This window comes from Lotus japonicus, chromosome 3, assembly GCF_012489685.1.
Source record: "Lotus japonicus ecotype B-129 chromosome 3, LjGifu_v1.2".
In the NCBI taxonomy this organism is placed as follows: Eukaryota; Viridiplantae; Streptophyta; class Magnoliopsida; order Fabales; family Fabaceae; genus Lotus; species Lotus japonicus.
Window position 1 is genome coordinate 79,712,076 of NC_080043.1, and position 11,612 is coordinate 79,723,687.

Sequence of the window (11,612 nt, forward strand, 5' to 3'; positions counted from 1 at the left end):
GCTTAACTTTTGATCAAGGAAAAATAGCGTCAGTCTAAATATAATTGATCGAGTAAAGCTGATAAACCGTCAAATATTTTGATGAAACTTAGCACTACATTTATTAGGGACAGTTTAACAACTTTACTTGACAAGAGATTATGTTTAGAGCGATTCAATTTTACAGCAACCAAAAGCTTAGTTAACCATTATATATATATATGTATATATATATATATTAAACTTTCATATAACGACAATTTTGATTTGATAATTCCAGCTTTCATACAGTTAGTTAACATACAGTAATTTAATTTGTTTCTATGAATCCCCGCATTGTATTCAACTTGTTAGACATGATTTGACAAGGTAAAGTGTGAATGCTTATAAGGAAGTTTACCAAAATTAAAGGAGTTCTGAGTTTCAAGATCTAGTAGTCCAGCCATGGAAATTAAATCGTCAAACACTGTCATGCTCTATCAATTGTTCATCATTTTGGTTCTTGGCGGCTGCCTGGCTAATTCCATTGAAGGTTTTGCTGAAGAATATGACACAGTCTCTCTTAAAAGAAGCAGCTTTCCTGAGGATTTCATATTTGCTACATCATCTTCTTCTTACCAGGTTAGACTTACTAGCAGTTGTTCCAATAAGCATAGCATATGTATAACCAGGTATATATTGGTTCATGACATGGTATCAGAACTTTTATGATCAAGCGGTCTAAAGTTTGATCTTTACGATCCCAAATTCTTTTAATAAAAAGTTAAATTTTAACATATAGTATGTATGTGTATTATTCACGCTTCAAGCCCGAACTAGCTCTTGCAAGAGGGAGTGTTAGAAATTAAATAATAGTATAAAATCTCAACAATTTAAGTTTTTGAGGTAATTGGTTGTTGAGAGAGTATATGATTTGTCTGTGTAAAGTTCAAATACAATGTTAAGCATATGTACATTCTATTTTATATGATGATTGAACAGTTAGAAGAAAGTTTTTGAGAGAGTGTGAGAGATTCGATTCAAATTTTTTTCTTTCAATTTGTTCTGCTTTCTGTTCTTCACAGTATGAAGGTGCAGTGAATGAAGGCGGCAAAGGTCCAAGTATTTGGGATACTTTCACGAAGCAACACCCAAGTAAGGAACCATCTATCCCTCTTCCATTTTCCATTCCTTCGGAAATCATTTGCAGTATCGTTCAAATTTCACAACTTATACTTACTATTGATATTAAAATTTAGGAGACTAATAAGTCAAATCTAGTTTAAATGTGAGAATTGTCATCCTATATATAATGATTATTTTAAACATATCTCCATTAATGGAGAGTTCTTAGAATTAGTTTCAGCATTCAATATTTTGTTATGTTAGTTAACTTCGAGAAGTTGGTTTCTCAGTTACATTAGTTGTATTAAATTTTGAGCTTTATGCTAATAGGCACATGGTTTGGTTGAGCATGTATAGCTCTTAACAATTCATTCTAATTATTGTATGTATGTGCATTTTTGGGGTTGGAACACCCCTTGTAGTTAGTTTTGAGCTTTATGCTAATAGGCACATGGTTTGGTTGATCATATATGCTCCTAACAATTCATTGTAATTAATGTATATATATGTATGTGTACATCTGGGGTTGGAACACCCGCTGTGCTTTTATTTAGTGATATTTCCTTGGGCTTTTAATCAAAAAACTCTTCTCTACATTATTTGGTCTCTTTGGTGAGTCAATTAACCTCTTAATGGATCCAATTATCACACTTAGATTAGAGCAATGATGGTGGCACTTTCAGTCAATAACAAGACTAGTTTCATAGATATAACGATTCCAAAGCCTGCAGATGATGCTCCCATATACAGAGCTTTGATTTTTTCATGTTGCCAAAGAGTTGAACAATGAAATTATAGATATTATTGCTTGAACAAGATTTAAATCTACTAATCGGTTAGGATATATATGTCTCAGCTGCATAATTACTGCACTTCCACTTGACACCCTATCAATTTAAAATATTTAAGATCAAGAAGCTCATCATGGTTATATCATCCTTTTTTTTATGTATGTAACAGATAAAATAAGAGATCAAAGCGACGGGCATATTGCTGTCGATTCATATCATCGTTTTAAGGTATTTGGGCTTCAAAACCTTAAACATTTTCGTTCAAATTTAAAAGAGCAAATTAGCTATGAGGTGGGGGTAGTGATAAAATAATTTTTATAAGAAGCATCACAACTATTAATCTTTTATCCACTTTAATTTGTTTCTTTTTTCACACATTTCAATTGTAATCATTCAATTTGTTGTTGGGTTTTTAGTCCAACTAAAAAGATGTTGGATGTTAACTTAGTCCTTTATAAAATCAAGTGGGATCGAGTAAGTTAGCATTCCCATATATATGTATATATATATAAGCTTGCGGAAGATAAAAGTAATAATAATCATAATGAAGAATAATACTTACAGAAAACTGAAACACGCTTTTATTCAAATCTCAAACTTACAAACATTTAGAAGAGAGAGAGAGAGAGAGGAAAAGAGCAGAGGGAAAAACCCGATGCCTTATCCTCTTACTTAGCTACCTATTTATACAAGATCTGACCATAGTTACTTTCGAAAGTAACTCTGGTTTACATAAAAGTAACTATAGTTAATGAAAAAGTAACTTTAATAATGATAACTTGTAATAATGAAAGTAGATTCCTTGTCGGCCAATACTGAAAAGCAGATTCTATCTTGATCATGATGAGAAGGGCTGATAATGACCTTTTGTCTTTAAGTGTATGGATGATAATTGATGCCTAAGCAGTCATCTTCATTTTCTTGAAGGTAATTCTGACTGTTGGCTGATGAAGTATCTGAGCCTGATTTCTGACTCATCATATCTATTTTCTTTTGAAATTCTTCGGGAGAACCGGCCGAGGCTAATTCGGCTATGAGCCTTGATCTTTCTTGGAGAAATGAACTTTCTTGAGTGAGACGAGAAACAGGGGTAGTTGACAGCTGTTTCTTGCTTTGCTGAGTAAGCTGATAAGTTTTTATCCAGGCTTCAAGTTTTGTCTGTTGAATTAAAGAGATATTGTATTTTGCCCACCATTTTATTTTAAAAATGCGGTAGAGCTGATAGAGTTCTGTATCCTCATAAATCTCTACAGTTCTCCAATCCCAGGTTAAAATCCAGGAGATAGCTTGAGAAGCGGTGAACATGAGGAGTTTATCTTCCATAATGAAATTTGACCTTTGAGCAAAGTATTTGAATAATGGTTTTACTTCTTCAGGAAAGATGGACTCATCGAGTCCTACCTTACAAAACCAAACTTTGAACCATTGAGGAAACTTTAAAGGGATTCCTTTTCGGAACCAAATGAACCAGGAGTGTTGATAAGGACGGAGATACAAGGCATAATACCATGCATCTGCATAATCAAAGTAGTTATAACTAGGAGGGTCGAACTGCCTAGAAAACTGCTTAAAATAATGAAGAGGAGCATTCCAGTCCTGGGTTGTGAGGACTTTAAGGATTTTGATCTTGGAGAAAGCTATTTCTCCTTGTTTATCTTGGTTATGTGTGACTTCTATGGAGTCAGAGTCTACTAGAATGAACTCATAAAATAATCTGGTCTTTTTGGGATGTCCAGGGACATAGTGAAAGTTGGTAGGAAATAATTGAGTGGCTATTTCTTTAGGGCTTAAAGAGAAATGTTCTTTTTCTATAATGAGGGATGGCTCACCTTCTGGTTTTTCCAGATATTCGGTTTGCTCGGTTTTGGCAGGGGATTTTGAAGGGTTTTGAGCTAATACTGTATATTTATTGGTTAATGGAACTAATGAAGTTTTTTGGGGAGGTGTCTTGACAATTTGAGCTGTGGTGAGTTTTTGAGAAGGTTTTGAAGGGGTGGCTGGTATTGAAGATCCATCAACCTTGATAGGGGTTGCTACTATTGCTTTTGATCCTGATGACGATGATGATGCTGATGAACCCAGTGGGGGTCCATATTGATCCTTTGATTTGGGTTTTGTATCACTCATGTTTTCCCTGTAAAAATTCTCTTGTTAGAAAATCTGGAAGGGAGTTATTATCTCCTTTGATATGAGTTATTTCAAAATCAAAGCAGGAAAGTAAAGATTGCCATCTAGCAAAAATATGTTTTGAAACTAGGTTTTGAACATCCTTTTGCAAAACTGAAGGTGATGCTTTGCAATCAGTTTTTATCAAAAATCTCTTATTAAAAACATCATCCTGAAATTTTTGGACACATAGAACTATTGAAAGAATTTCTTTTTTGACTGTAGAATATTTCTGTTGAGCTGGGTGCCAGATTCCTGAATGGTACCTAACAATTTGTTCTTTTGCAGACTGGGGTTTTACCTGTTTAAGTATCCCGCCGTATCCTAACTCTGATGCATCTGTCTCTATAATTAATGAGGCATCTGGATCTGGTATTCCTAAACAAGGTAATCTTTGAACTAATTTCTTAACTTCTCTAACACTATGGCTCATTTCCTCAGACCATGGCGGAGAGTTTTTTCTAAGTCTTTTGAACAAAGGGGCACAAATTATCCTTATGTTGGGGATAAAGTCTGCTACATAATTAACACAACCTAGGAATCTCTGTAATTGAGTTTTCTCTTTTAACTCGTCTGGAAATTTTTTTCCAAATTCTAATGATCTTTGTATTGGGGTAATTTGCCCTTGATGAATTTCATAACCTAAAAATCTAGTTTTAGTTTCAAAGATTTTCATCTTTTTTGCTGAAACTACTAATCCATTTTTCTTAATGATCTCTATAAATTTTTCTAAGTGTTGAACGTGCTGATCTATACCTTTCGAGAATACTAAGACATCATCTAGATATACAATGGTGAAATCCATATATGGATAAAATATATCATTCATGATGTTTTGGTACTCACTAGGCGCATTTTTCAAACCTTGTGGCATGACATTCCATTCATAATGACCAAAAGGGACGACAAAGGCGGTTTTATATCTATCTTCCTCCCTCACCGAAATTTGATAATACCCTGATTTCATATCAAATTTTGAGAATATTGTTGCTTTATGTAATCTTTTAATGAGATCTGTTTTATTAGGTAATGGATATCTTATCCATTTTAATACTTTGTTTAAGGGTTTGTAATTAATGACTAGTCTAGGAGCTCCTCTTTCTAACTCAGAAGCATTCATGACATAAAACCCTGTGCAACTCCAAGGAGATTTGGAATGGCGAATCAGACCCTTATGGAGATATTCTCCTATTTCTTCTCTACAATATTTTAAATATTGTTCATTCATTTGAATAGGCCGGGCTTTTGTAGGAATATCTTTTTCATTAAATCCGTCTATATATGGTAAGGCTATGGTATGTATCTTTCTATGAGAAAAGACATAAGGATAATTTGTGCCCCTTTGTTCAAAAGACTTAGAAAAAACTCTCCGCCATGGTCTGAGGAAATGAGCCATAGTGTTAGAGAAGTTAAGAAATTAGTTCAAAGATTACCTTGTTTAGGAATACCAGATCCAGATGCCTCATTAATTATAGAGACAGATGCATCAGAGTTAGGATACGGCGGGATACTTAAACAGGTAAAACCCCAGTCTGCAAAAGAACAAATTGTTAGGTACCATTCAGGAATCTGGCACCCAGCTCAACAGAAATATTCTACAGTCAAAAAAGAAATTCTTTCAATAGTTCTATGTGTCCAAAAATTTCAGGATGATGTTTTTAATAAGAGATTTTTGATAAAAACTGATTGCAAAGCATCACCTTCAGTTTTGCAAAAGGATGTTCAAAACCTAGTTTCAAAACATATTTTTGCTATATGGCAATCTTTACTTTCCTGCTTTGATTTTGAAATAACTCATATCAAAGGAGATAATAACTCCCTTCCAGATTTTCTAACAAGAGAATTTTTACAGGGAAAACATGAGTGATACAAAACCCAAATCAAAGGATCAATATGGACCCCCACTGGGTTCATCAGCATCATCATCGTCATCAGGATCAAAAGCAATAGTAGCAACCCCTATCAAGGTTGATGGATCTTCAATACCAGCCACCCCTTCAAAACCTTCTCAAAAAATCACCACAGCTCAAATTGTCAAGACACCTCCCCAAAAAACTTCATTAGTTCCATTAACCAATAAATATACAGTATTAGCTCAAAACCCTTCAAAATCCCCTGTCAAAACCGAGCAAACCGAATATCTGGAAAAACCAGAAGGTGAGCCATCCCTCATTATAGAAAAAGAACATTTCTCCTTAAGCCCTAAAGAAATAGCCACTCAATTATTTCCTACCAACTTTCATTATGTCCCTGGACATCCCAAAAAGACCAGATTATTTTATGAGTTCATTCTAGTAGACTCTGACTCCATAGAAGTCACACATAACCAAGATAAACAAGGAGAAATAGCTTTCTCCAAGATCAAAATCCTTAAAGTCCTCACAACCCAGGATTGGAATGCTCCTCTTCATTATTTTAAGCAGTTTTCTAGGCAGTTCGACCCTCCTAGTTATAACTACTTTGATTATGCAGATGCATGGTATTATGCCTTGTATCTCCGTCCTTATCAACACTCCTGGTTCATTTGGTTCCGAAAAGGAATCCCTTTAAAGTTTCCTCAATGGTTCAAAGTTTGGTTTTGTAAGGTAGGACTCGATGAGTCCATCTTTCCTGAAGAAGTAAAACCATTATTCAAATACTTTGCTCAAAGGTCAAATTTCATTATGGAAGATAAACTCCTCATGTTCACCGCTTCTCAAGCTATCTCCTGGATTTTAACCTGGGATTGGAGAACTGTAGAGATTTATGAGGATACAGAACTCTATCAGCTCTACCGCATTTTTAAAATAAAATGGTGGGCAAAATACAATATCTCTTTAATTCAACAGACAAAACTTGAAGCCTGGATAAAAACTTATCAGCTTACTCAGCAAAGCAAGAAACAGCTGTCAACTACCCCTGTTTCTCGTCTCACTCAAGAAAGTTCATTTCTCCAAGAAAGATCAAGGCTCATAGCCGAATTAGCCTCGGCCGGTTCTCCCGAAGAATTTCAAAAGAAAATAGATATGATGAGTCAGAAATCAGGCTCAGATACTTCATCAGCCAACAGTCAGAATTACCTTCAAGAAAATGAAGATGACTGCTTAGGCATCAATTATCATCCATACACTTAAAGACAAAAGGTCATTATCAGCCCTTCTCATCATGATCAAGATAGAATCTGCTTTTCAGTATTGGCCGACAAGGAATCTACTTTCATTATTACAAGTTATCATTATTAAAGTTACTTTTTCATTAACTATAGTTACTTTTATGTAAACCAGAGTTACTTTCGAAAGTAACTATGGTCAGATCTTGTATAAATAGGTAGCTAAGTAAGAGGATAAGGCATCGGGTTTTTCCCTCTGCTCTTTTCCTCTTTCTCTCTCTCTCTCTCTCTCTCTTCTAAATGTTTGTAAGTTTAAGATTTGAATAAAAGCGTGTTTCAGTTTTCTGTAAGTATTATTCTTCATTATGATTATTATTATTTTTATCTTCCGCAAGCTCTGGTATCAGAGCCTTTTCCCGTGAGGGAAGGGTTCTGGGATCAGTAGTTAGTTTTGTTGGATTCAATCTTTTGATTTTTCTACAACTTTATTTCTTTTTATTGTTTTTCATTAATATATATATATATAGGCTTAAATATGTTTTTAGTCCCTCTAAAATAAGAGTTTTGGTTTAAGCCCCTATAAATAATTTTTTTGGTATACACCCCTACATGCAAAATAATACAGAGGTTTCAGCCCCTGTCGTCACCTTACGTCGTTCGTCGTTTAGAGGGACCTAAACCCAAGAACCTTGATTTTAGAGGTACCTAAGACATGATAAAAATTGACTTTTAGGTACCTCTAAAATAATTGTTCTTTGATTTAGGTACCTCTAAAATCATGGTTCCTTAGTTCAGATCCTTTTAAAATATGTCACGTCAGCGCCTGTTAGGTAAAGGTAACATCAAAGACTTATCCCTCCATATTATTTTCAAATTAAGGGTGTATACCTAAAGAAAATATTTAGAAGGGACTAAACCAAAAGATCCTAATTTTAGAGGGACCAAAAACATATTTAAGCCTTCAAAAGATGAGGAAGTAGTCAGATACATAACCCTCCTCAAAGGGATAAAAAAAGACGCTAGAGAAACGAAACGCCCAAAGCCTAAAAACCCAAAGAAACGCAAAACCCCCAGCATAACCGCCCTCGGAAAAAACAAATCACAAAACAGCTTAAAAAAGCCCAGTTAAAAAGAACGAATAAAAAACCATAAAATGCTTACTAACACCCAACAGCTACACTAAGAATCGCCTATGAATTACCACCATTTCAATATTAAATGTAAGTAAAACAACAACTAATGAACTTTGTTTTATTTTATTTAGGAGGATATACTAATCATGGAGGACATAGGATTTGATGCTTATAGATTCTCCATCTCATGGTCTAGGCTGCTTCCAGGTGAGAATTTATATAATTATTTTATTATTATGGATAAAGTGAAAAATTAAATAATGTTTGAAGATAGTTTCATTGAAGGAGAAGAGATCACTAATAGAGTATTGATCTTGTATTAGGTGGCAACTTATCAAGTGGAATAAATAGTGAAGGCATCGCATACTATGACAACCTCATTAACGAACTTCTATCAAAAGGTTGAAATTGATTTTCTTCGATAACTTGTTTCATTCCTATCATTTTATTCTCTCTTCGTTAATGTAGGCCTTTTATCATCTAATTAAAATGGAATAGTAACATAAATCCTCTCTTTATTAACCTGGTGTTAATCAATACTTGTGTTGTTCTGTACAGGCTTGAAGCCCTTTGTAACTCTTTTCCATGCGGATCACCCCCAAAGCCTAGAAGATGCATATGGTGGCTTTTTGAGCCCACAAATTGTGTAAGTAATACTACACAATTAAAGAGAAAAAACTGTGCATTGTATAAATAAATAAAAAGGGCTGGCAACACATTCTTTTAAGAACACAATTTAACACATCAACACATTTATTGTGATTGGTCTATTTTTTAAAAAATGAGTGGTTGAAATTGTAATTGTTATTAGGAAGGATTTCACGGATTATGCAGAGATTTGTTTCAAGGCATTTGGTGACAAAGTAAAGAACTGGGTCATGTTAAATGGACCATTCATTTTCTCAACAGAGGGTTACGCGAAAGGTGTGTATGCCCCTGGTAGGTGCTCTAACTGGTTCAACTGCACGCAAGGTGATTCCGCAACCGAACCCTACCTTGTTTCCCACTATCAGCTTCTTGCACACGCTACTGTCGTCAAAGTTTACCGGGAAAACTACCAGGTAGATCATTGCTTATTTCAATTACAAGCAATTAGAGGTGGGAAATAGGATAGACTTGACCCGAACTTCATTCTAATTTCGCGACTGAAACTTGACAAGTGGTCTGTCATAGGCCAAATTTCAAGGTCTGACTTGACCTACTAGCATGTTTACAAACCTGTTTAATAGAATTTTAATGAGGTCAATTGCCAGCAAATTAATATGTCGATTCTAATAGGTATTTATACATATGGTTAAATTTCCATTTATTTATATTATTAATGAAAATAATATTACGTACACAAGCCGACCAAATAAGGTATTTTTTTTTAACAGAAATAAGGTATTTTTTAAAACCTAAGATTGGCCTTTATAGTTAATCATACCTTTTAAAAAGTTTTTTTTTTTTTCAATAAACGAGTCACACTATACTGGGCGCTGGACTAACAATCTTACATAGTACCAGAAATTATTGTTACGAAACTTTAAATTAAAAAATCCCAAGTCTTAAAGGATCAATTGGGGGTAATTGGGATTATTCAAAGCATCGACTGGGTTATACCATTGTCTCAATCCACAGCAGACATTGATGCAACATCTAGGGTCAGAGCTTTCACGGTGGATTGGTAAGCAATTACATCATTTTTATTATGATGATCATATTAATTTGAGGTATCACCTCACCATTTTGTTTCCAATTAGGTTGATGGAACCACTGAATTCAGGTTCATACCCGGTTGAAATGGTTTCCTACCTGGGAGAAAGACTGCCAAAGTTTTCTGAAGAGCAATCAGCAATGTTGAAGAACTCTTTTGATTTCATTGGCATCAACTATTACTCTACAGCATATGCTGCTGATGCTGAATGCCCCAACCAAAACAAAACCTACCTCACAGATTACTGTGCTAAGCTTACTTGTAAGATGTCATGAACTAAATTATTGTGACTTATAATAATATATGTAGCATTTCTAATCTTGCTAAAATTAAGGGTTTACATAATTACATTTACATGTGTAAATGATGTTTCAGATGAGCGTGATGGAGTTCCCATTGGTCCAAGGGTAAGAACTATAAATTACTTGAAAAAATTCCTTCTATCACAACAGCATTCATCTTAACAATTCAAGCTCAGAACTATTACAGATTACTTAATTAGTTAACAGCTGGTCAAAGAGGTTCTTAAAAATTGTTGGAAAGTTCTCAATCCTGAGCTAGCTTTGCCGCAGGATTATAAGAATTCAAACTATTTTCTTGTCCTTTGAACATTGTTTTCTATAGCTCAAGGATTTTAAAAATTTCATCACTCTCTAATGATCTAATCTATGAAAGCATGACTTATAGAGATTATTTCACAGGCTGCCTCAGAGTGGATATACCTCTACCCGCGTGGAATCGAAGAAGTGATGCTCTATTTAAAGAACAAGTTCAACAATCCAGTCTTGTACATAACAGAGAATGGTATGTTACATTTTCAATATAGTTATGTATTCGTTATGATGTAATTAATAATTGGTCATATAAATTTGGTAAATTCTTTAATTACATTGCTTGAAATGACTTGCAGGTTATGATGAGTTTAACGATGGAAAAGGATCACTCCATGACCAAGAGAGAATAGACTGCCACATTCAACATCTTTCTTATGTTCACAGTGCCATATTGTAAGTATATGAAATTAATTCATTCCATTAACCTTTACATGTTTGAATTGGTTTCTCTTTCGCTTGTAGTTAGTTTTGACTTTAGAATCAATTGTAGAAGAATTTTCTAATATGCACTAAATAAGTTTTGCAAATTTAGATGTTCTAACTTGAGTACATCTCTGCATTTGGTAGGAAAGGAGTGGATGTTAGAGGCTACTTTGTATGGTCACTTTTGGATAATTTCGAGTGGACAGACGGTTTGGACTTGTTTATGTTAATTATACTGATGGATTACAGAGATATCCAAAGGATTCAGCTAGATGGTTTAAGAGGTTTCTCCATCAAGAATTGAAATCTCAGTGAAGATGCAGATCAATGGAAATGACAGTTTATTGAATTACTAGTAAGAGGTCCTCCATTTTCCCAATTTGGTATCAAAAATTAACTTTTAACACTTCGTGCATGTTTGAAAACTCATTCGAAAACACATGAAGCCACAATCATAGTGGTTGTAGAGGCGTGGAATAACATAAACTCTGATATAGTAAGGAACCCCTAAAGAGGAAGAGAAACCCACCTATAGGTAGAGAACTCTTCCAAGGGTTTTGCAATTATGCTCTTATTGTTTTGAGATTGCATAAATTATATAGCTATCGTTTCAAAGGA

At 34.4% G+C, this 11,612-nt stretch overlaps 1 pseudogene; it reads left to right on the forward strand.

Moving 5' to 3' along the window:
- The first annotated feature begins 278 nt into the window (after positions 1-278).
- On the forward strand, positions 279-11,612 carry LOC130746280 (beta-glucosidase 12-like; annotated as a pseudogene).